The sequence below is a fragment of the Crocodylus porosus genome, unplaced genomic scaffold, assembly GCF_001723895.1.
Source record: "Crocodylus porosus isolate Cpor-Errol unplaced genomic scaffold, CroPor_comp1, whole genome shotgun sequence".
NCBI classification, from domain to species: Eukaryota; Metazoa; Chordata; order Crocodylia; family Crocodylidae; genus Crocodylus; species Crocodylus porosus.
The window spans coordinates 12,849,747-12,872,334 of NW_017728886.1; the positions used below are offsets into that span (position 1 = coordinate 12,849,747).

Here is a 22,588-nt window from a genome sequence, read left to right on the forward strand (position 1 = left end):
GGGGCCGGCTGCGAGCGAGGGCTGGAGGGGACGCGGTGGCTTGAAAGTCTTGGCTTTCGCAGAAGAAAAGGGGAGGGGGAAGCGACTTATTTTTTTATTGTCTTTTTTTTTTTTAAATCGGCTTTCAAAGGGCACCTGTTGGTGGGTTTTTCCCACCCCCACCCCCACGCCTGGAGATCTGCTTCTTGCAACCTCGGCTCTTAAGGAAATGCTAATATTTAGCGGGAGGAGGGTGCCCCCTCCTCGCCTGACACGGGGGCCCGAAGTCGTCTTCATCCAAATGACTCAGTGTCTTTTTCAGAGGCGATGCTTCCTCTTCCAGCACGAGGCCGGTGCTTTTTCTAGCCTGACTTTTTCCCCAGGAAGGTGCAGTGCTATGTGACTTGTGAATTCAACTAACCAACTGAGGGAACTGGGCAGGAACTTCTGCAAACATTTTTTTGTGTTCCCACCAGGCTATTGCATGAAAGGCGATGGCACACCCGCCATCAACTGTACTGTTGTAAGGCTTTTTTTTTTTTTTTTTTTTAACTCCCCTGGTAAAGGCCGTTTGTAGTCTTCCACTAGGCTGTTACCTATCGCTAAAAAAAGAAAAAGATAATGAACCACCTGAGATGATGCTGTGTGATTAAAGTACAGGATTAGCCTAATTTACATACACAGTATCAGGGAATTCATGAAAACTTACAACACGTGATCCTGGCGTGGTCTCTGCAGTCAGGAGTAATTGGAGGGAAGGGATCCCACAGCCCGGCTACTGCTCATTTCAGTGCTGGATCTTCTGGTAGGAAATGTTGTTATAATTTGTGCGTGTGGCAAAATGGGGGCGACGTATACAGTCCTGTGCTCAGACAAGGCAGCCGGGAATGATGGGTCTAAACACAGAGCCACGCTCGAAGCGGGAGCCCGCTCCACAATCAGATCCAGCTCCTATGGAAAAGACTGGGAGTTTTGCCACTGATTTGTAATGAGAGCAGGATCGGGCCCATGATGCTAAGTCCCAGCCATAACATTTTGCATGTCGCTCAATTAAGTCTGTTCCCTGAGTCAAATGCCAGGTTTTATCTTGGTTTGGAAAGTGCAACTTTCAAACTGGATGTCGACAGTAAGATTTCAAGGGAAGGAACCGTTACATTGTCATGGGTGATTTAGCTTCATACTCCTCAGCTTTTAGGGGTTGCGTTAGTTAGGAGAGCATCTTTTTGCTTGATTTGACCACGGAAACCTGTGATTTGGTGTGGGACAGCTGGTTCTGCAGCTTATTTAAAGGGTTTATTTTTAATTTGATTGACACTCAGAATATGGGGCTGGACCTGATGATCTTAGGAGGTCCCTTCCAGCCCTCGCGTCTAATGTCTATGAAATAGTCTCGCTAACCAATAATAGACCGTGCTTGGCTTTCCTCAAAGTAACAGGCAATGGGCCCAATTCTGAAATAGGGCAGAAACTCCCATCGGGCTTCAGTGAAACTTCTTGCAGTTTCCAGCTCTGTCGGTCTTGATCTTAAACCACTTGTCTGTGGTTGCTTGGGTTTTTTTTTTAAGATATGCAGTTCTCACTACTGTTGTTTTTCATTTTACCTATTCATCAGTTCTGTTAGGAGGAAAAAATAGTCTTGGATTATTCTTATTAAAGCTTTACGTTTAAGAGTCCTCTAGTGAATAGTTCGCAGGGCAATCTCTTTTAAAACGCTAGCATTTTGGTGGATGTGCACATGTCTGTGTGTGCGGTGGCTGAAGCGACTCTCATCATGTTCCAGTCCATATTGTAGGAATTATCCAGTAGACTTGAAAAGGCTGATGAAAATTCAAAGCTAACCATGGTTTTTATTTTTCTTGTTTGGCAGTTTTAGCTGTTGCTTAGAATCCTGACAAGCTGCTAAGTACATATTGATTTTTTTCCCCCCCTTCTCTTTAAAAATCTTTTTAAAAATGAGCCGTTTTAACCTCAAAATGATCTAACAGCATGCAACAATCCTGGCAACAGTCCTAGTCTCTTGTCTCACAATGGACCCTCTGAGTGGGGGGGGGATAGCTCATAAAATCGCTGCCTTTATAAGATCTTTAATATCTCATGATACCAGCAAATGAGAAGTTCTTATGAATCAGAGGGGAAGTATTTGTATGCCTGCAACAATATTTTACTGGTTGTTGTTTGTGTACATTATCTGGAAAAGTAACAATTTTTATTTTACTGTGCTACTTCCCGTTCATCATTTGAGTGGGGGAAATATTGTTTATGGGAGGCGAGTTTCCAGTATTTACAATGGAGCTTCTTTTAATCTGGGGTGTGTGAATGCGCTGGGAGGCGAGCTACCCTCTGCAGTTTGTCTGAATACATCTAATGGCATTCCATGAGCTTGTCTTGTTCAAATTAATATATGGTGACAGGGTTTGAATGACACACGTTGGGCAAACATTTATCCAGTCTTTATCTTACGTAAAATTAGTTCCTAATTTCGTTAAGAGCTTATGTCTTCCTATTCTCCTCCATTTGAGCCAAGTTGAGCGAACAGGGAAGATTTCCCAACATTTATGTGCTTTATCTGCAGACTTCATGGCTGACTTTCCTGACACATGCAGACTTTGGTATATATTTGCATGCGAAAAAGCCCAATGCTGTGCATTTTAGGGGAAGATAGTCAAGTCAGTAAGACTCAAAGTGCCAAATTCAGCTTTCACTCAGAAACCTAATGGGCCAAATTCACAGCAGGGAGAGTTGCACTGAAGTCAGTGGAGCTGAACCAATTTTGGCCAGCTGCGAACTTGGCCCATATGGTTCATTGAAAGAATAGATCCAGGGAAGTTGCATATGAGTAACTAAGGACAGAATTTAGCTGACTGTATGTAATAGGCGTTTATAGCTGGTTTTGTTCTTAGTCATTTTATTATTCAAGGAAGCGGCGAGAAGAACATGCTCATCAATACAGCTAGTTAGAGTCTCTGTGAGCAACTGCGTCCTGCCGCTGTCCAAGTCCTGGTCTGAATTCAAGTGCTGGCTGGAGTACTGTATTGTCTGTGTCTAGAAAGTATCTAGACACATCATAGGCTAATGCATAACTTCCTGTGTTATAAAATTGTGCCGAGCAGATGAAGTGCCTTATGTCCTTACTCTGTATGAAAGCTGTTACAGGGAACTGGATAGAGGGGCATATATGAAGGCTTTCCTGGCAGGTCAAATCCACACAGTTAGCTGTGAACCAAAATTGTTGCTGTTTGGATGTAAGAGTAAGTTTAGCGGCAAGTGTCCATCCCATGGGAGCTCAGCTGATCTCTTTGTTTGATGCCTCTGAGAGACCAAAGGTTGGAAGAACATGGGGGCTGAGCTCCTCTTCTTACGCTTTGAAGGGGTCTTTTCCTGTCAGATTGCAGGCTGTGTTTCTGCAGTTGAACAGGTTGGTGTCTTTTTCTGGTTCAGGCACGGAGAGCACATGCAACACTCCTGGCTGCTCGCTTACGCTCTGCCATCATACCTCCCAGAATATGCTGTGCCCTAGGAAGTGCCAAATATTGCCACTCGCAGGATGTAATGCCCCTATCAGAAATGCTGCAAGACTTGCTAGGCCTGTTCTTATGTAATCCTACAGGGAGGTGGAAATCAGGACCCTGACTCACCTGGGAAAAGGTATCAGGAGAAGAGAACTCTGTGAGGATCCCCACGTGGCAGTTCCCCCCGTACCGTTGCATGGGAAGGGGAGTCAGGTTCTGCCGCTTAATTTCTGACGTGGGGCCTAGCCACTTATCCTGCCAGTCCAGTGGAAACTACGGGTGAGACCTGCTTGCATGGTGACCAGGTGCCTTCTCAGTAGTATTGGTCTCTGCTGCCTCCTCTTTCTTCCCAGTATCTGGCAGTGTGCGAGATTATGGTATGCCACCAAAGAGGCGAAGAGCAACATTGTGGGGAGCAGCCCAGCTCGCTGCCTAACAACTGGGAGGATGGAAGGACTGAGGAATCCTGCCATGGTGTTTCTACCAGAAACCAATTCCAAGCCTCTGTCTTCCATATTGACCTTAGGTGAGCAATGTCTGATCAATACCAGTGCTCCTGCCTTTCCATGACTGGGGGGAAGCTTCCATCTGCCCTTCTCACTTCATCTGTTTAGTCTTTTGATTATCCAGTTACTCCTTCCCCAATTTCTTTTTCTGGGTCTTCCTTTCCTGAGGATAGATTCAGGTCCTGCTTCTGCTCTTCAAAGCTTTTCTACACAGCAGTAGGAGAGAGATGAACGCGACTCACGCTGATTTGAATGCTACCTACTCTGGGAGCCTCGGCTAAGCTCTGAACAGCAGCAGAGACCACAGAGCTGGTCGGCTAGCTGCAGTCAGGAAGACAGCATTGCAGAGCTCCTCAGTCAGAGGGTGCCTTCACTAATGACATCGAGGAAGGTAATACAAATAAAATCAAAACCTAAATCCTACAGAAATCAATGACACAGTCTTCCTAGCCCCTTTCTTGTTAGGGAGTAGTCCCCACTTTTTGCTGCTGAAAGAATGCATTTGTCAAGTGATATTATGCACTATGTGTACCATCAGAGGGCAGGCTGGAGGGCAGCATTCTGATCTGAGTATTTTACACTCACTTTGCATTGGTGTAAGTGCCTTTACAAGGGGAAGGGCCATGGAGAAAACAGGCTGGGAGAAAATTTCTCACTGTAGATAGCTTTTTAGTCCAACAGACGGGCAGAATTCAACCGGGTGGGTAAAATGAGAAACAAGACAATTTCAGACTAGAAATGAGGCGTGCAGTTTTAATGGTGGAAGTAAGTAACCAATGAAACAATTTACCTATAATATAGTAGATTTCTTATCACTTGAAGTCCTTAGAGCAAGACTGATTGTCAAAAGAGTTGTGTGCTAGCATGTGGTGAAGTTGTACAGTCGGCGTATGCAAAAGGCCAGTCTACATGCTCATCCTGATACCTCTGGGTTTAAATCTCTTAATCTAAACAGTTTGATAGCATCAGAAGCACAGTATATGCATAAACATGTTCAGTCTCCTGGCCTTCTGGGGTGTATTTTTTCTATATGTTTGAATTGATACACTGTGGTTCAGGTGGGATTAACAAGCCAAGCCTATTTATTTAATAGTCTTATGTAGAATGAATCTTGTATAATCCACTGATGTACAGTGTTATCGCTTAGCAAAAGAGCATTCCATCAACATGCAGCACTACATCTGGCACATTCGCCTGATGTTTACATGGTGTTCATTTAATAAAGGAAGGTGATGGCTGGAAGTGAAGTTGTACAGCTATATCAAGTTTGTAGAACAAAACCTATAATCACAAGGGCACTAATGGTGATATTGTGTTGAAAATGGCAAGTTCCTGTGGCGGCCAAATGGGATGGTTCTGTGGACACTGTTGTTCTGTCACCCATTTAGGATATGTCAGTACTACAGTGATGGGAACTTGCAGGGACAGTGATCACATGCAGTGCGCATGAATGTTTTGTTTTTCTTCGCAATGATTAAGATACTGCCCTTGAGAGAGTTTTGTTGGTTGCATCTTTGAAGTCCTGGCAATTTGTGAAGCAATTATCCCATAATTATTAAGTAATGTTGAATCATATCAGGGGTCAGAGGTTTGTCTTGCAGGTAATTTCTAAATTCTAGGCACCATATTATGTGCTCTGTCTGTCTGCTTGCTCATAGCCTCCTCACTGCAATGTTTGCAGGTGGGATGGAACTGAACTGGAAGACCTGGTGTGGTTGCAAAATAGTGGCTTTTTGACCAGTGAGAGAAGCCACTGCAGGCAGGATCTCAGTTCAACACATCCTTGGGGTTGCCATTGTGTAGGGGTGCCTGGCATAGTAAAGCACTGTACACCGAATCATTTAGATACGGGTTTTAACTTAATGCCAGTAAAGCCTCATTATTTGATGGTTGTTTCAAATGAATTAATTCACCAAAACATATTACAGAGCAAGAGACAGTGAATTCCCCACCTCCCCCTGCTCCCCTTGCTAGTCTGCGTTTTAGGGTTTTTTTCTAAGCCTTCCTCCGTGTCATTGAGTGCTGGCTGCAACCAAGACCTGGGATGAGACTGGGGTATACCAGTGCTTTGCTGGGACTTAAACCCAGACATTCCTGGCTAGAGGGTCTTGCTCCTTGGCTCAGGGCCAGACTGATCACCATATCTGGGGTCAGGAAAGACCCCACAGTCAAATTAGTATGGACTGTTGGGGTTTTTGCATTCCTCTGGAGCAGGGGCATGGCCCTCTTCCTGGGATCTCTGAAGTCCGTATTAAAAATCTTTACAGCAGCAGGTCTTTGGTCACTGTAGTCGCCTGCTTTATCTGTGGTAGGTTAGGGTGTTATGTCTTGCATTGGATCAGCATTGATTCTGTAATTTTGCTAAGAGGTTAGACAATGGATTTGTACAGGATGATCTGGATAGGGATGATCTTGCCTAGGGCAGGGGTTGGTCCCTAGATGACCTCTCAAGGTCTCTTCCAACTCTACTTCTCTGTAATTCTAAGCATACCTGAGTTTCTGATCCAATCTGTTTGAGTTTGTGATATGAGAAGGTATCTGTATGTGTGTATTTTCAGGGAAAAAATGAAAACACAAAGCTTGCCTTTAAAAACAAGAGAATTGCTTGGCTCCTGGCAGCTGAATTCCCAAAGAGCGGTGTTTTGCAGTAAACAGCATGGTCAGCGCTAGCGTGAAAAATCTCTCGTGCTAAATTAGGAGGTAATGCTAAGCAGATGACTCTATCAGCTCAGGCACCCATACAGCTAGCATGAGCACCTGCTTGGGTTGAATTCTTGTAACATTAGGATCCATTCATCCAGGAAAAACCTCCCACTTGATCTCATTAAGAATCTTACCTGAGTAACGGGCTTCACACTTGAATCTAGAGACAGCCACACAAGTCATTAAGGATTTTTTAATGCCATATTTTCTCACCAAATTCACATACTATTTTCCTAAAAGTCAGTTGCTGGAAATTGGGCTGCATGATTTAAGTAAAGAAATGTGGTCACGTGAACTTCTGCCCCAGGAACCTCTGCTGGGGAAAAGAGAAAGTAATGCTCTATGTGCTGCACGGGGTGCTCCCTAGAAGCTGGGTGTGGATTTTCTCTTTCTCCCAGGCTAATGCTGCAGAAGCTGGCAGATGCTGCTGGTAGCCCACCCGGCTCAGGCTGGGAAGAAAAGAAGGGTCAGGTATTTTTGGCTTAGCCAGTAAGTAGTACCTGTGGTGTCTTGCAGCAGTGGGGTTAACAGAGCAGCAACAATGCCACTGCAGCGGCTGTTTTCCTTGGGAAATTCCAGACCTACCAGTATTATTAAGGAAAGATCTTTTTCTTTTTTTCTTCTTTCCTCTATTCTGTTTTCAAAAGCAATGTATGTATCTTACCTGGAGGGCATGTTGTATGGGAGAAAATACAGTACTCAATTCTTCCCAAAAAGTACATGGTGAGAAAAAAAATAAATGAACGATTAAAAACCTAGGTCAAGACAGTTCCAGCATGAAGCTCTGACTCTTCAGCTGACTGTACGTGGTGATGTATATTTTTTGTGGTCAGTCTGAGGCCTGATTCTGCAAGCTGTTCATGTGCAGACCCACATCAGTACCTCCGATTCTTCATAGAGTTTGCTGCATTCTTGCATCTTTGTTTATATGTGTCCTTATTGATGCAGAGGCTGATGATGTACACTGGAGATGAAACAATCTAGGTTGAAATCTAGCACACTTTATTTAGTTCTCCTTTGGGACTGACTTTATTAAAAAATAGAGCAAAATTGAAATCATGGCTTGGCATGTTTACTCTACTATGAATATAGAATGATTTTTTTCTATAATATATACTACAACTAACGCATCCCAGAAATGAGTTTATATTGCTTTTTTTTTCTTGTGTCTAATTATGAGGATGTGAAAAATATGCTCATACTAATGTCTTCTCATCAAGATTTTAGGGCCCTGAAAGTACCTTTCACGGAGATCTAGTTTGTAAAGCAAATGATTATAATGCGAGACTATTACTATTCATGAGCTCTGAGTGTATTGATTCATAGAGCAACCAGGTCTGTGGTCCATATGAAGGATATTTGAAATGCTGGCAAGTGCAGCAGCAGTTCAGAAATGTTATGCATTTCTTCATCTCAGTAAGAACACTTTCCTAACCTTCCCATTAGCGTCCTTTGTCAATGCAGGAAGTTCGGGATCATACCTCTGTCACTGTTGTGTCATTGTATGGCTATCACATTGCAAAATACTATTTTAAATTTGTTCCAAATCTTGTTCCAAATTTGTTCCAACGAGTGTACTTTTTAAGATGACCCTGGTATATCTCCTTTGGAGTCAAACCCGTAAGAGTCCAACAATAGACTGCATTTAATATATTAATGTCTTTTGGATTTTCATACTGCTTTCATAGCTGTGTTTTGTCTTTATGAAGGGACTTATTCTTACTGTATAAAGCCCCGAACACAACTGGGATGATAGTTGGGGGGAGGGGTCTTTGGATGGTGCTAACAGGCAAACAAATATTTAAATGTGAGATCAAGTAAAACAAATCACCCACACTGGAGACATTCCCTATTACAGCCCATATCTGGTTAATATTAACTTTAGTATTGAGCATATCCTAGACAAATGTTTTGCTGAGTTGGGACCCATGAGAAGACTCGATCACAGACACAGTATTTTAACAGTTCTTTATTCATCTGTGCTAGAGTTTTATACTGGCATCCAGCACAGTTGTAGCCAAGTACCTTCCAGGTTAATTAGGTTGGCATAACAAGATTCCTCATGGACTTCCTGCAGCCTTCAGCTCTTCTGTGCTCTGTGGTCTAGGTCAGAAACTCTGCTTGAAGTAGGGTAATTTTTGAATTCGTAGTTAGTAATTGAAAATGAAATGGTGCAATATGTAGAGGTGAACATGCTCAAATGGAAATGGGATGGCATGTATTGTGAATACATAATACATGTGAGTTCTGTTTCACATTGCCAGCGTGAACTGGGTGGGTTCCTCAAAACACCAAAGAGTGTTTTACCCTCAGGGATACTAACATTCATGACAACATAATCATTAATGCACAGCGCTCAGCTTTAGCTAGTCGTGGCTATGTTTTAAGATTTCTCTAACATTTTAAGCTGGCTATGACTAGATACAGCCAGTACATTTTATAAAGGGTAGCGTTCTTTGCAATGTTACCCGAAGTCCTGCTGTGGCTACAGAAATGCTAAAAATTGAAATAATTCCAATTCTGTGTAAGAAAACTGAGGCTGATATTCTGAAATGAGGAGAATTAAGGAAAAAGTATGTCAAGTCATGAGGAGATCCAGCCAGGATGCAAGTAAAAGGAGAAAATGATTTCAGCTCAGATAGGCAAATGGTGTCAAAGTATGCATCCTGAAATTTAGCTGCAGAGTAAACACAGTCATAGCAGCGGGATTTCAAATGCTAAGAACAGTCGAGAGGAATTCATTCAAGTGTTTTGTGGTGTAAAAAAGGAAGTTAAGGAAAACACAAGTCAGGCATGTGTGAGAAATTTTGACATGAGGAAAGGCACAAGGACATCAACTGAATCCTAGTGAGGAGAATGGGTGGAGGTCTGCTGGATTTCTTCTGCATATTACTTTTCTTGCCTACCTAGTTCTATCAAGTTTTTGACTTGCAGTTTTTAAAATGCAGAGAGTGTCCTATTTGAATTGCTTCAACTTCTCTTTAAGGATTTGATATCATTGCATGCATTATGACCCTGGACCACTGTAATATAATACTGCTATGTCAAATGCAGCATTAAGAGACAATGTCATGATGACACTGTGACGTTATGCCATATGCAGACATCTGTGCTGGACTCAGATCTGTGTTTCTGCTATTGTGAAGAAGGCACACCACGGATGAATGTGACCAAGGAAACGTAGAGCACTTACTAAAGTTAGGCAAGATGGAAGAGGTGAGAAGCTTCAAGGGATTTGTAATGGGGTATGAGATGTCACAGCTGGAATCCTTCCCAGGTTAGTAGCTGTTGAAAGCTGCTAACATCCATTCCCTGTTTCCTGACCTCAGTCCTAAATGTATGAGTTGCTCTTAAACGTATGCAGTATGCACGTTACAGAAACCACCTTTGCAACTGGCAACTTCATTGGCAATCACAGCAAAAAATGATTGGGCACAAAGCATTTTGGACATCGGGGTACAAGCGACCTCACAGGTCATTGAGTCCCAGTCCTTGTTGTCTCAGGAACCTGTGTGGTAAAATGCCTTTCATAGGCAGAGAAAAAGTTTAATACTAATGTGCCCATTCAATCATGTAGCCTGGTCTCCCATATAATACAGACCAGAGAATTTCACCCAGTTATCACTGTACTAGACCCAGTAACTTGTATTGCCTCAAGCGTATCTTCCAAAAATCCACTCTGACTTAATTTGAAGACATTAAGAGATTGAGAATCTACCACTTCTTTTAGAAATCTGCCCCTAATAACTACTATGAATGTGTCTGACTAGATAGAATGATAGAAAATTAGGGTTGGGAGGCACCTCAGGGGTTCAACTAGTCAAACCTGTTGCTCAAAGCAGGACCATTCCCCAACTAGATCATCCCAGCCAAGGCTTTGTCTAGCTGGGTCTTAAAATCCCAAGGATGGAGATTCCACAACCTCTGTGGGTAGCCTGTTCCACTGCTTTACTACCCTCCTAGTGAGAGAGTTTTTCCTAATATCTAACATAAACTTCCCTTGCTGCAACTTGAGCCCATTGCTCCTTGTTCTGTCATCTGCCACCACTGAGAACAGTCCAGCTCCAGCCTCTTTCAAACCCCGCTTCAGGTAGTTGAAGGTGGCTATTAAATCCCTCCTCAATCTTCTCTTCCAGAATAAATAAGCCCAGTTCCTTCATCCTCTTCTTAGAAGTCCTATGCCCCAGCCCCCTCACCATTTTCATTACCTTCTGTTGGACTTTCTCCAATTTGTCTACATCCTTTTTGTAGTGGGGAACCCAAAACTGAGCATGGTACTCCAGATGTGGCCTCACCAGTGCTGAATAGAGGGAATAATCATCCCCCTTGGTTTGTGGTAACGCTCCTACTAATGCAGCCCAGTATGCTGTTAGCCTTCTTGGCAACAAGTGCACACTGTTGGCTGATATTTAGCTTATTGTCCACTATAACCCCCCATATCCTTTTCTGCAGAGTTGCCTCTTTGCCCGTTGGTACCCAGGCTGTACTGGTGCATGGTATTGTTCCATCCTAAGTGCAAGACTTTGCACTTCTCCTTACTGAGACTTTTTTTTGGTGCAGTCCTCCAATTTGTTGAGGTCTCTTTGAATCCTAGCCCTACCCTCCACCCTATCTATCACTTCCTCCAGCTTGGTGTCGTTTGCAAACATCCTGAGCCTTCCCTAACCCTCACCATAACCCACTGATGAAGGTATTGAACAGGACTGACCTCTGGGGCAACCCCTGCACTGATCATCTAGAAACTTGGCAGATTTTGTGGCCTCAGCAGGGGTCACCACCCCTGCAGTTTTCACCCCCCACCCCCCGTGGTGTAACACATACATGTGACTTGAGTTTTGTTTTCGAGAAGCTGGGGTGCAGTTGCCCCGAACCCTTGCACTGATCTTCTTGAAACTTGGCAGGCTTCATGCTCTTAGCAGAGGCTACAACTCCTGCAGGTTTAATCCAAATCAGACAAAAGACAGCAAAGTTATAGATATTTAATTGGTTCCCCATTATACCCTATGCCCAGATCTCCAAGGTGTCTCTGAAGCTTTGGAGCTGCTTTGGCCGGATCGAAGCGGGAACCCGGTCCGGATCTCCGGATCAGATCGCTGGCATCTGAAGCGGCCAGATCCGAAGCCAGATTGAATAGCTGCCAATTCATACAGGCCTACTAACTAGACATTGAGCCACTGACTACTGCCCTCTGAGCCCAACAATCCAGCCAGCTCTCTGTCCATCTTATAGTCTATTCATGCAACTCAAATTCCCTTAGCTTGCTTGCAAGAATATTGTGGGAGACCATATCAAAAACCTTGTAAAGTCCAGGTATATCAAGGTCCACTGCTGTCCCCACATCCAAGGAGCCAGTCATCTCATCACAGAAGGCAATCAGGTTGGTCAGGCATGTCTTGGCGAATCCATGCTGACTGCTCCTAATCACCTTCTTCTCCTCCAGCTGCTTAGATTCCTTGAGGATCTGCTCCATGATTTTTCCAGGGACTGAAGGGAGGCTGACTGGTCCTCCTTCACTTTCTTAAAGATGGGCACAATATTTGCCCTTTTCCAGCCATCTGGGACCTCTCCCAATAACCACAAGTTTCTACAGATGACGGCCAGCAGCTTCACAATCACATTGGCCAACTCCTTCAGCACCCTTGGGTTCATTTCATCTGGCCCTGTGGATCTGTACACATCCAGCTTTTCTAGGTAGTCCCTAACTTGTTTTTTTCACCACTGTTGGCTGCTCACCTCCTCCCCAAACTGTGCTGCCAGGTACAGTAGTCTGGGAGCTGACCTTGCCTGTGAAGACCGAGGTAAAAAAAGGCTTTGAAGTACTTCAGCCTTTTGTGCATCATCTTGCCACTAGGTTGCCTCCCCCATTTACAAAGGACCCACTGCTTTCCCTGATCCTCCTCTTGTTGCTGACATACTTGTAGGAACTGTCTTGCTACCCTTCATGTCCCTTGCTAGCTGCAACTCCAGTTGCACTTTGGCCTTCCTGATTTCATCCCTGCATGCCAGAGTGATACACTTATACTCCTCCCTGGTTGTTTGCCCCGGTTTCCACTTCTTGTAAGCTTCCTTTTGGTGTTGAGCTCACTGAAGAGTACCCTGCTAAGCCAAGCTGGTCTACTGCCGCACTTGCCAGTCTTCCTGTGCCTCTTGATGGTTCATTCGTGTGCCCTCAGTAACATTTCTTTAAAATACAACCGGCTTTCTTGGACTCCTTTCCCTCTCCGACTTGCTTCCCAAGGGATCCCGTTGCTTTCTGTTCTGTCTTTCTCTGCCACTCGAAAGAGCCTGTTAGTACACTGATTTTTCTCCATGGAGCAAAATTCAATCACTGTTTGGTATTTTTATATGATAAACTAAAAAAGTTTGCTATCAGTCTCTTATGGAAAAGGTATTTTCTCCATCCCTTGAATCTTTTTTGTGGCTCTCTTCTGCATCCTCTCTGATATCTTTACACCCTTAAAAATAAGGGCATCAGTACTACATGCAGTATTGTACTGTGTTTTTCACCAACTTTGTGCCAGAGTTAAAATCACTCCTGTGTTACTTTTTACTGCTCTCCTGTTTGTACACCCAATGATCACATTAGTTCTTTTTGCTACAGCCTTATGCTGGTAACCCGGGTATATCTGCATGCTCACCATGACCCCTTTGATTTTTCCAAAGCCCAGGATCCAGCTCTGCATGCTGTAGGGATGGCTGATGGCCTTTATTTCTTGTTCTTAGGTATTTAATTTTTCGCTTGACTGTATTGCATACATTTTGCATGGCCCCGCCTGCCCACTCAGATTGCTGTTTATGACTGTCTAGTTTTCATCCTTCATTGCCATGTTGCTGATGTTTGTCATCAGCATGTTTTTTAGCAGTGGTTTCATACTTATTTTCACATCTGATAACAATATAGAGTAGCACTAAGTTAAGAACTAACCCTCACAAAATCCAACAAGAAGCCCCCCCATTTAATAGTGACCTCCATTTACAGGCTCCTTTTTTAGACCTGTAAATTCATATCCGTTGTATATGAGCTTTTTTGGTGTTAAACAGTGCTAATGCAATGTCTTGCAGTGCTAAATCAAATACCTTACAAATGTATAAGGCTAGACACAGATGTGACTTTTAACTGTTTTAAAAGTGGGGAGGGAACTGGCGCTGGGGAGTGCACATTTGCCATTCCAATATAAATCTTACTTCTGCCTGCACTTGCGGTAATATTTTAGGTAAATTTTTATCATTTAAGTTCTGAATGAAGGAGGGTTCATGTTGCAATGGTTTTGTTACAGTTGGATTGATACAGAAGCACGCAGATGATATGATAACGGCTTCCGCCAGGATTAGAGTCAATGTAATCGTTAGGTCTGCCAATAGCGTAAGTCTATCAAATCTACGGTTACCTTTATCAACCACATCTGTAATCTCATCAAGGAATGAAATTAGGTTTGTCTGACAAGACCTATTTTCCATAAGCTGATGGGCATTAAGTATATTCCTGGCCTTTAGTTCTTTATTAAAAGAATCCTGTATCAGCTTTCTTACTCTCCTCATCTTTGACAGAGTCCCTCCAGAGGGATATATTGGCAAAGTGGAGTGGGGGAAATTTGCATTGCTGTTTCCCACACTGTATCATTTCTGTGTCTAAATAGGGCATCAATCTCCATGATGCTGGCGTAAGCACTATAATTCATGAGAGTAAAATCAGTGGGGGGAGATGAGGAAATGTGGAGGCAAGGCTAAGGGAGTTGATCTGTGATATAAGAGAAGACAAAGCAACTTCCATGATTGAGTCTAGTCAGAATTCTGCAGTGTCAGTAAAATGATCTGCGTGTGTATCTGTAGCAGTCAAGGAGATAGCATGTGAGCATGTGAAATACGTTGCTGTCAGTGAAAGTCCTAAGGTAATGGTATTGTGCCTTATATGGTTATTATTTGTAATCGGAAAGAGTGTATGCTAACAGCACGAGGAGAGGCAAATATGATGTTGATGATGCCGTATAGGTGTAGAAACAACTTTATGGTGTGAAAAAAGGCAATAACAATTTCCAGTTATAAAGAGGATGTTCTGATGTGAAACGCAAAAAAGAATATTAATGTGGGCCTACTGATGCAATGCTAAGGCGACAGCATTTGTACGAGATGATATAATTGAAAGTCAGATGCCACATTTCTATGGCATGAGGAAACTTAAGAGGTTGTTAATGCAAATGTGTTACGCCATGGGAGGAAAGGCAAATCTAGAAATGAGACTGTAAATGAGAGGAAGGGCAAACCCCACGGTAATGCAATGCAAAATGTTTGATCAAAATGCAGTAGGGAAATCTGAATAGTAAATCTTTTATATGACGATGTCATCCGAGTCCCGCAATCTACAAGGTTCCCTTCCGAACATGCATGTTGCCCTTGATGTCCACTTTGATTGCAGCAGATGGTAAAATGCAATTGTTATCACTTGGTTTGCTTGGCTTTCAGAGGAAAATCAAAACTGCTTTGCCCAACCAGTTCTGGCTATTGCCGGCTGCAGTATGTGTAAGACCATCAGGCTTTGTTCGTGGAAGGCTTGGGTGATTTGCTGTATTTAGGAGAATCTGACATTTCACAGATGGGTTTTCCTTTTTCCTGTGTTTATATAGTCATAAAGAAATACAGTTTGCAACAAGAACTACATTAAAATGCCAATACAAGTTATACACACGAGAAGAGAAGGTAATATGTGGCTGCCTGGCTGTTTTCAACTTACCTCCCCTGCACAAGTATTAACCCATTATAAAGTTCCTGAGAGGAAACATTACCTTGATTTTTGTTTTGAGCTGGATTTATACTTAACAAATCTGTGTTTAGTTTCTATCCCTACCCCAGATTTCTGGTGAAACTTTGGGCAAGTCTTTTAAATTCTTGATTCCTTCAGAGATTATACTCATTCCCTTGGCCCGCTCCATTTGTCTGTCCTGCTGACTGCTCACGCGGCAGCAGCTGTCTCTTACTGTGTATATGTGTGTGTGTGTGTGTGTACAGCATCTTAGATCAGGGCCTGTTGTGCTAGATTGGGACGTTTAGTGCCGCTGTACTGTCAAATGAATAAAAACCATTTGAGCGATGTTGCAAATTGTATGCATGCAGACTAATTAGTTACATGAACATTTTAGAAGCTGTATCATACTACTTGAGCTGCACCTATAATCCATGTAGTTTTATTTTCAATTCCATAGAAGAGTGAGGGCACTATTCCAGCAGTTCCATCTCTGCCTGTCATCTGTTCACGTTTGTGCTCACATAGTGGGTTTTTCTCGAGAACCCAGGCAGTGTGTGTCAAACTTGATGGGCAGCAGTCCTTTGTTACTGGATGATACATTATTCTTTATGTAAGTAACTTATTCATATCATTAAACGTATATGTCAGTCTTAGGTGGTTATTAGATGTCGTAAAAAAAAAAATGTGATGAGATTTTTTTTTTTTTTTTTTTACTGTGTGAAAATGCCCAGTGGTTGAAACTGGAAGTTCTTGGGAGAATGTGTCATTTTTAATGAAATGGAGGGGGAAGGGGGTTGGTTTTAAAAAGCCTTTTGATGTGATTAACACATTTGGTTTCATATGGTTTCAATGGAAAGTTTTCATTTCAAAATGATTTTTGTTTCAAAATTATATTGGAAACATGAAAAAATAAAATGTTAAAATTCTTTTTGATAGTTTCAGTTTTTTTCAAGTGGACTCTTGATTGATATTTGACAACAAATTTTACTTCATAGGAAATCTAAATTCTTTGTTTTTATTTCACTTTGGAACAAAACCAAATTTTGAAACATACAATTTCCCATAAGAAGGACACTCCATTTCCTGCACAGCTCTAGTGATTATATATGTTAACATGTGACTTCTCCTCTATTCTACACCATGCAGCCTCTGGACATTTCAGAAACAATGTTGTCATAACTGTGAGCTGATCAAGGTAAGCATATTATGACAAGCTATTAATCCCTGCTTAATTCATCCATTGTTACTCAAGATCACACACTTCTGAATGGCTCTTGTAATACTCAGCACAAAATGTTAAGCATGACTTGGCTTCTGTTGGACTATTTGCATGAAAAACGTGAGCAAAACTTGTTCCAAAGTGGTTTAAATGACAATAATGATGCCTTCGCATACTTCTGATTGTTTTAATTCTTTTCTTTATTAAAAAAGAGAAGAAACCTGTCATTGGAGATCAAAATGGATCTTATAGGTGCTGCTGTGTTACTGTCCCTTTGGATCTGATATGATTCCAGAGAAATCATTATAGCCTTCCTGATAAGAATGCAATAGTTGTCTTGCAGCTGTTAGGATCTCTTTAAAAAAAAAAAAAAAGTACCAGGTAAGTCATACCCATAGCACAATAAGCAAATACAAGTAATCCTTGATGCCTCTTGCAAACAGCACAATTACATTTCAAATACACCATTCTAAAATCTTCCTACAGGTCAAATCTTCAAACATCATTTCAACACGGCATTTTCGTCTTACTTGGAAAAGTAAAAGCCACACTGACGCTTAAGTGCTGTCCGAGGGCGAGAGTGAGCCAAAAAAAGTGACTTAAGCTAGGTCTGTGTTTCAGTCAAGATGTGACTACACCTTGCATAGACATACCTGTATTATCTTTAAACTAGCCAGTTAAGATACCCATGGCACTGTAGCCCCACCGCCACAGAGTTCAGTGTGGCTGCAAAACGAAGCTGGGAACCTGAAGAAGTATTAGGGCAGTTAACCCATCCTGAACTTTGTGCTCCCACAGTGCTTTGGGTACTGTTTGGCTAGTTTAAGTCTAGCTTGACTATGTTCAGACCTTGACTGCAGTATGGACTTACGTTGCAGCTTTTCCTGGATTTTGGCTTCTGCTGGAGAGCAGTTTCCTCTCGCTACTTGTCCACCTGACGTTGGTTCTGGTTCACATGTAATGTGGGGGAAGCGAAGGCTCCATTTTCCTCAGCCCCCCGTCCCTCCCAGAGCTGGCAGCGCTGGTGCTCTGTGAGAAGGCCCTTTTCCCCCTTGACTCTTCTTTTGGGTCAGGGCACTGCCCACGGCCTGGTGTTGAAGGTTTAACCTGTAGCGATGAGCAGAAGAAGCGGACGTGTGCCTAGAACAATCCAAACTTCTTTCTGGGGGACCTAGCTGTGATATCCCCCCTTGGGCCATTTTTCCTACTACTCTGTGTCATTCGCTATTGTGAGCTATAGAGACCTTGTTGTCTTGTTGCAAGCTGTATTTGGTAAATGTTTAGACCACGGAGCTGAGCTGTGTGCAGGAGGTAACCATATGGTGCTGGTGATCGGAGCGAGTCAATGAACATATGCTGTAGCTGCCACTTGGAGAGAGAGAGCGAGCTTGGCCTTTTTTAAAAGTACTTTGTCTCAAGGTATATAAGGGCCATGCATACTGGAAATGATACCTGCAGGCTTTTGTCTTATTTGAGCAGAAAGTCAGGGGCACTAACTGTGCTTCAAAGTGAGCTTAATCAGAAAGGCTGTCCTATTGCATAGGGCAGTCTCCCCCAACACTGTTCCTATACAGCTGGAATTGGAGAGGTGCTGGCAGGATGGAGTGGTCCTATAAATGACCCTGATTATCACTTTCATAAATGACTCCGCATTTTCCAACCTAATGACCAATGAAGTGAAAGACTTTGAACAAGATTTTTAATTATAGCAAATGGAATCTGCTACCCTAATCAGATATCTGGATAGGTGGCTATTATTCACTGCTACCAGTTAAAACAATTAAACTTCAGGCAGTCATAAGGCAGCCTATTCAGAAAAAGCACTGTCTAGTGTTTGTTGGGTGTCCTTTGTGTGTGTTTTCAAATTGCTATCTCCAGCGGAAGCTCGCAATAGATCAGTTTTCCAAATATACCCAAATGTATCACATCTGTACTGTCCAAGGCAGCAGCTGCAGGAGTTTCCAATATGCATCTGGTAACATGAAGAAATTGCATGTCAGTCGTTTGCAGAACTGAGGAACAGATCTTAGCATGCGGGTCCATTGTGCATTCAAAAGGCAAATGCAGATGCAAACACCGACTGTCAATATTCTGCAGGAGCTAGTGGAAGGTGCTTTGGGACCACCTCTTAATTTTGTCTCCCTAAGGTGTCTATTTTTCCTTTGGTTTGACTTGGGGAGTGGGTGTCTGGCAACCTGCTACTTTTTTGCATTCAAACCATTAACTTTTGCCTGACCTTAGCCAAAGAACATAGAATGTGCCTGCCTGGGGCTATGCACATGGGAGCAAATCACATTTGCAGCTTACATCTCTGATAGATATTTACATGGTGCAGTTGCATTGGTGCAAAAAACCCTACTGCAGGCAAACTCTAATTAACCTCTCCTGTGTTTGTTTACCCATTTGTAAACTGGGCAGCATACCTACCTATCTTGCAGGGGTTTTGTGAGGGTTAATTAATTGATGTTTATAAAGTGCATCTAGATTCTTGGATGAAAGACACTGTGTAAATGCTAATGAGTCTCCTCCCCCCTCCACCGTTACTTTTTTTTTTCTTTATTAATTCAGCCCGGCAGCTGCAGAGAAACTGCAGCACTGTTCTCACGCAAAAGCAACTTTACCCACCCTTCTTAGGGTAGAGTGAAATTTGCATTCATTTAAAAGTGGTTCACACAATGCCCTGGAAATTAAACTAAAGCCACACAATTCGTAGTAAATGTAACTCACAACAGGTACTGCAGGTAAAGTGTATCCACCCAGTAGCTAATTTTTACCAGCTGCTAGCAACAGTTGTTGAGTGCAAGCATTTGTAGAACGAAAAAAATTAGCCATGCGTCTTTTGAAAATGAAATCCTGATGTGTGGGCTTGATCATATGGGCTAGGGACAGATATTCAAAAAGCCTGATTCTGAATTGATTTAATCTTTGCAGGTTAGTCAGTCCTGACTAGGCTGAACCAGTTTGTAACTGTACAGACATCCCTTCTGGACGGAGGAAATTCAGGCACATGCCTGCAGTGTCTCAGGCTAGAAGCCATGGAGTGCTAGAGCAGCCCTCCCTACCCTTCCATAATGCTGAGCTGAGGGGGGCGTGGCCAGGCCCCAGGAGGGTGTGCTGATTAGACAAGTTCCCCCCCAACTTGATAACATAGTATTTATCAGCTCTGTTAACAGAAAACAAAGAGTCTCTCATCAGTTCAAGCTGGTAAACATTTTCCAAGGAAGGGAGGGGCATTACCAGTTACCTGTTGATTAACTTCAAAAAGCCCTAAGCAGCCACTGTCCTGTCTGCCGTTGTCCTATCTGCCTTACACAGACACCTCTCAGCATTAGCTAGCATACCACATGCTGGCTATGGTCCGTGCTGTGGGAGGAAGGAAGGGAGGGATCCCTGTTTGAGCACTGAGCAGCAAGGGAGAGAGGGCAGGGGGAAGGGAAAGCCAGGCAGACACTGCTGTGTCTCCAAGTCTCTGCCAGAGTTCCAGCAAGGGAGCAGAGGGGAGGGGTCAGCCCAACTTTCTGGAGCAGAGAGCTCCACCCAGGGTTGCATAGCAACTGGGATGCTGGGGGAGTCTGATTTAACTTAAACCAGGAAGGGGTTGGGGACAGACATTACATAAACTGGTTTTACCCAAATCAGTTAAGTCTGATATTACATCCAACCAGATTTATTTCAAATCGGTTTCAGCCATTTTCAAACTGAATGCTTGTTCTGTTACAGGTTTAAACTAGTTTCTGATGACTTAAACCAGCTTATGTGTAACGTCTGCCCTAGCCATGGTATCATGGAAACAGCTAGATGGACTCAGCAGGGATCTTGGTTTTTTCTGCTTAAAAATTGAAAATTCTCTAATTAAAGCACCAAAATCCATGATTAAAATGAAAGACCAGTTTATATATATATATATAGGTACCAGTTGAACACAGTGTTTTATTGATATATTTACAGTTTTAAAGCAATTTGGAAGCCTACCAGTGCCTCATTCACTATAATAAAATAAATTTTAGATACCTATATGTTTTGGCATTTGATTTGGGGTTTTTCATCATGGAAAAATCAGAGCTCCTGCTGACACCACTCTGGACACCCCAGGGAATTATGTGCAGAAAAAATTCAAAATTATGTGTGCAGAAACTCAAAGCGTGTGTGTGTGTGTGGGGGGGTTGTGGATGGGCGTAGGTATGGGAGTATGTGGGGTTTGGGGGGGGATTGTGAAGGGGCTTGGAGGGTGTGTGTGTGTTGGCGGTGGGGAATGGTTGTGGGCAGGTGTGGGGTTTATGGTGCACAGACCCCACTGCTCAGCAGCAGGAGGCCCTTAGGGCATTCATGGCTGCAGCAGGCAGAGCCCCTGGTGGTGTGTGCCCAGCTAAGTCCCAGGGCCTGCACATGCTGGCACAGAACTGGCCTGGTCTGCTGGCGCACACCTTCTGTGAATCGGGCTGGTTCTGTGCCAGCACACACAGCTCACAGTGCTGCAGGCAGGAGCCGTGTACCATCAGGCCAGGCAGGCTCGGTGTCTCTATGCACAACTTCCCACTGGAGTGCTGGAAGTCCCACAAGGAGGAAGTTGCTGGCCAGCCTGACCCAATGGCATGTAGACTGGAAGCTGTGCACCATTAAGCCGGGCGGGCTCCATGCCTTCATATGGGTCTTCCAGCACTCCAGTGGGAAGCCGCATTTGAGGACAAGCAGGAGCCTGCCTGGCCCAATGAAGCACAACTCTGTGGCTCCATGTGCAGCTTCCTGCTTGGCTCAATGGCACATGGCTCTTGGTCCGCGTGCCATCGAGCTAGGCCTGCCCTCCATGCGGGGCTTCCAGCACTCCAGCAGGAAGCCACACATGAAAGCATGGAGTTGCGCGCACCATTGGGCTGGGCGGGCTCCTGCTTGCCTCAACATGCAATTTTCCACTGGAGCGCTGGAAGCCCCACATGGAGGCACGGAGCCGGCCAGCCTGCCCAATGGTGTGTAGATGGCAGCAGAATTTGGGGACTTGCCTTGGCCTCCGACACTCTGTGCCATCCCTAGAGCTGCAGCACTGTGCTGTGGCCACTGCCTCCCGCTCATGGAAATGGGTGGTAAGGTAGGTGCCCCGGCTATTCAACAATGCTAGGCACTGCCTGTCTGCCCATCCCAACCCCTGGCGGGGCACGGGGATGCTGCCTAGGTTCTCCCGTGCTGGCCTGAAAAGTGCCCATGGACACTTCCCTGCTCCTTCACCTCCTCCCCCCACCCTCGCCACTGGCTCTTCCCACAGGCTCCAACCTCCCCCCACCCCCTAAGCCCTGGCAGTCACCTGCACCCAACCCACAGGCCCGCCCGCAGCCCTGCCAATATCCCTCATTCCTGACCTGCAGCCCCCTACGCCTCAGCCCTGCTGGAGGGGGCCCGCAGCTGGCCCCTAGCCCCCTGCAAGCTTTACTTACCCCAAAGGCTTCAGAAGGGAAGCCCTGCCAAGCCAAGCCCTGAGCACAAGCCAAGCCCTGGCTGACTTGAGCACAAGCCAAGCCCTGGCTGACTTGAGAGTCTCAGGCCTTACCCCTTCCCCTTCTCCTTCCCCCTCGAGATAGGGCTTAGGGTTTCCTGCCCTTTTTGCAAGAAGCTCTTGCAGGCTTGGGACCCTGCCAGCTTGCGCAGAGCTCTTTGCAGGAGTGGAAAATTCATGTGTTTCTCCTTTAAAATGAAAAATCCGCTTTTTTTTCTCAGTCACAGGGAAAATCTGTTGTTTTTTCCATTTTTCCGTGGGAAATGGAAAACCCAGATCCCTGCTCCAGGTGTAGTATCTGAGCATTCAAGAGTTGCCTGAGTACAATAACACTGACATTTTCTAAAGCTTCAGTGCCCAGTTCCTGTAGACTTTAATTGTCTTCTGAGTGATTTTGAAGATCCCAGCTTGAATACCGAGTCTTCAGAAAGATCGTTAGCACCATTA

General features: G+C 44.0%; 1 protein-coding gene across 1 annotated transcript in view; it reads left to right on the forward strand.

The window, feature by feature from the left end:
• Window positions 1-22,588, forward strand: part of DPP6 (dipeptidyl peptidase like 6) — a 731,733-nt gene that overhangs the window by 325 nt on the left and 708,820 nt on the right. The window lies entirely within an intron of this gene.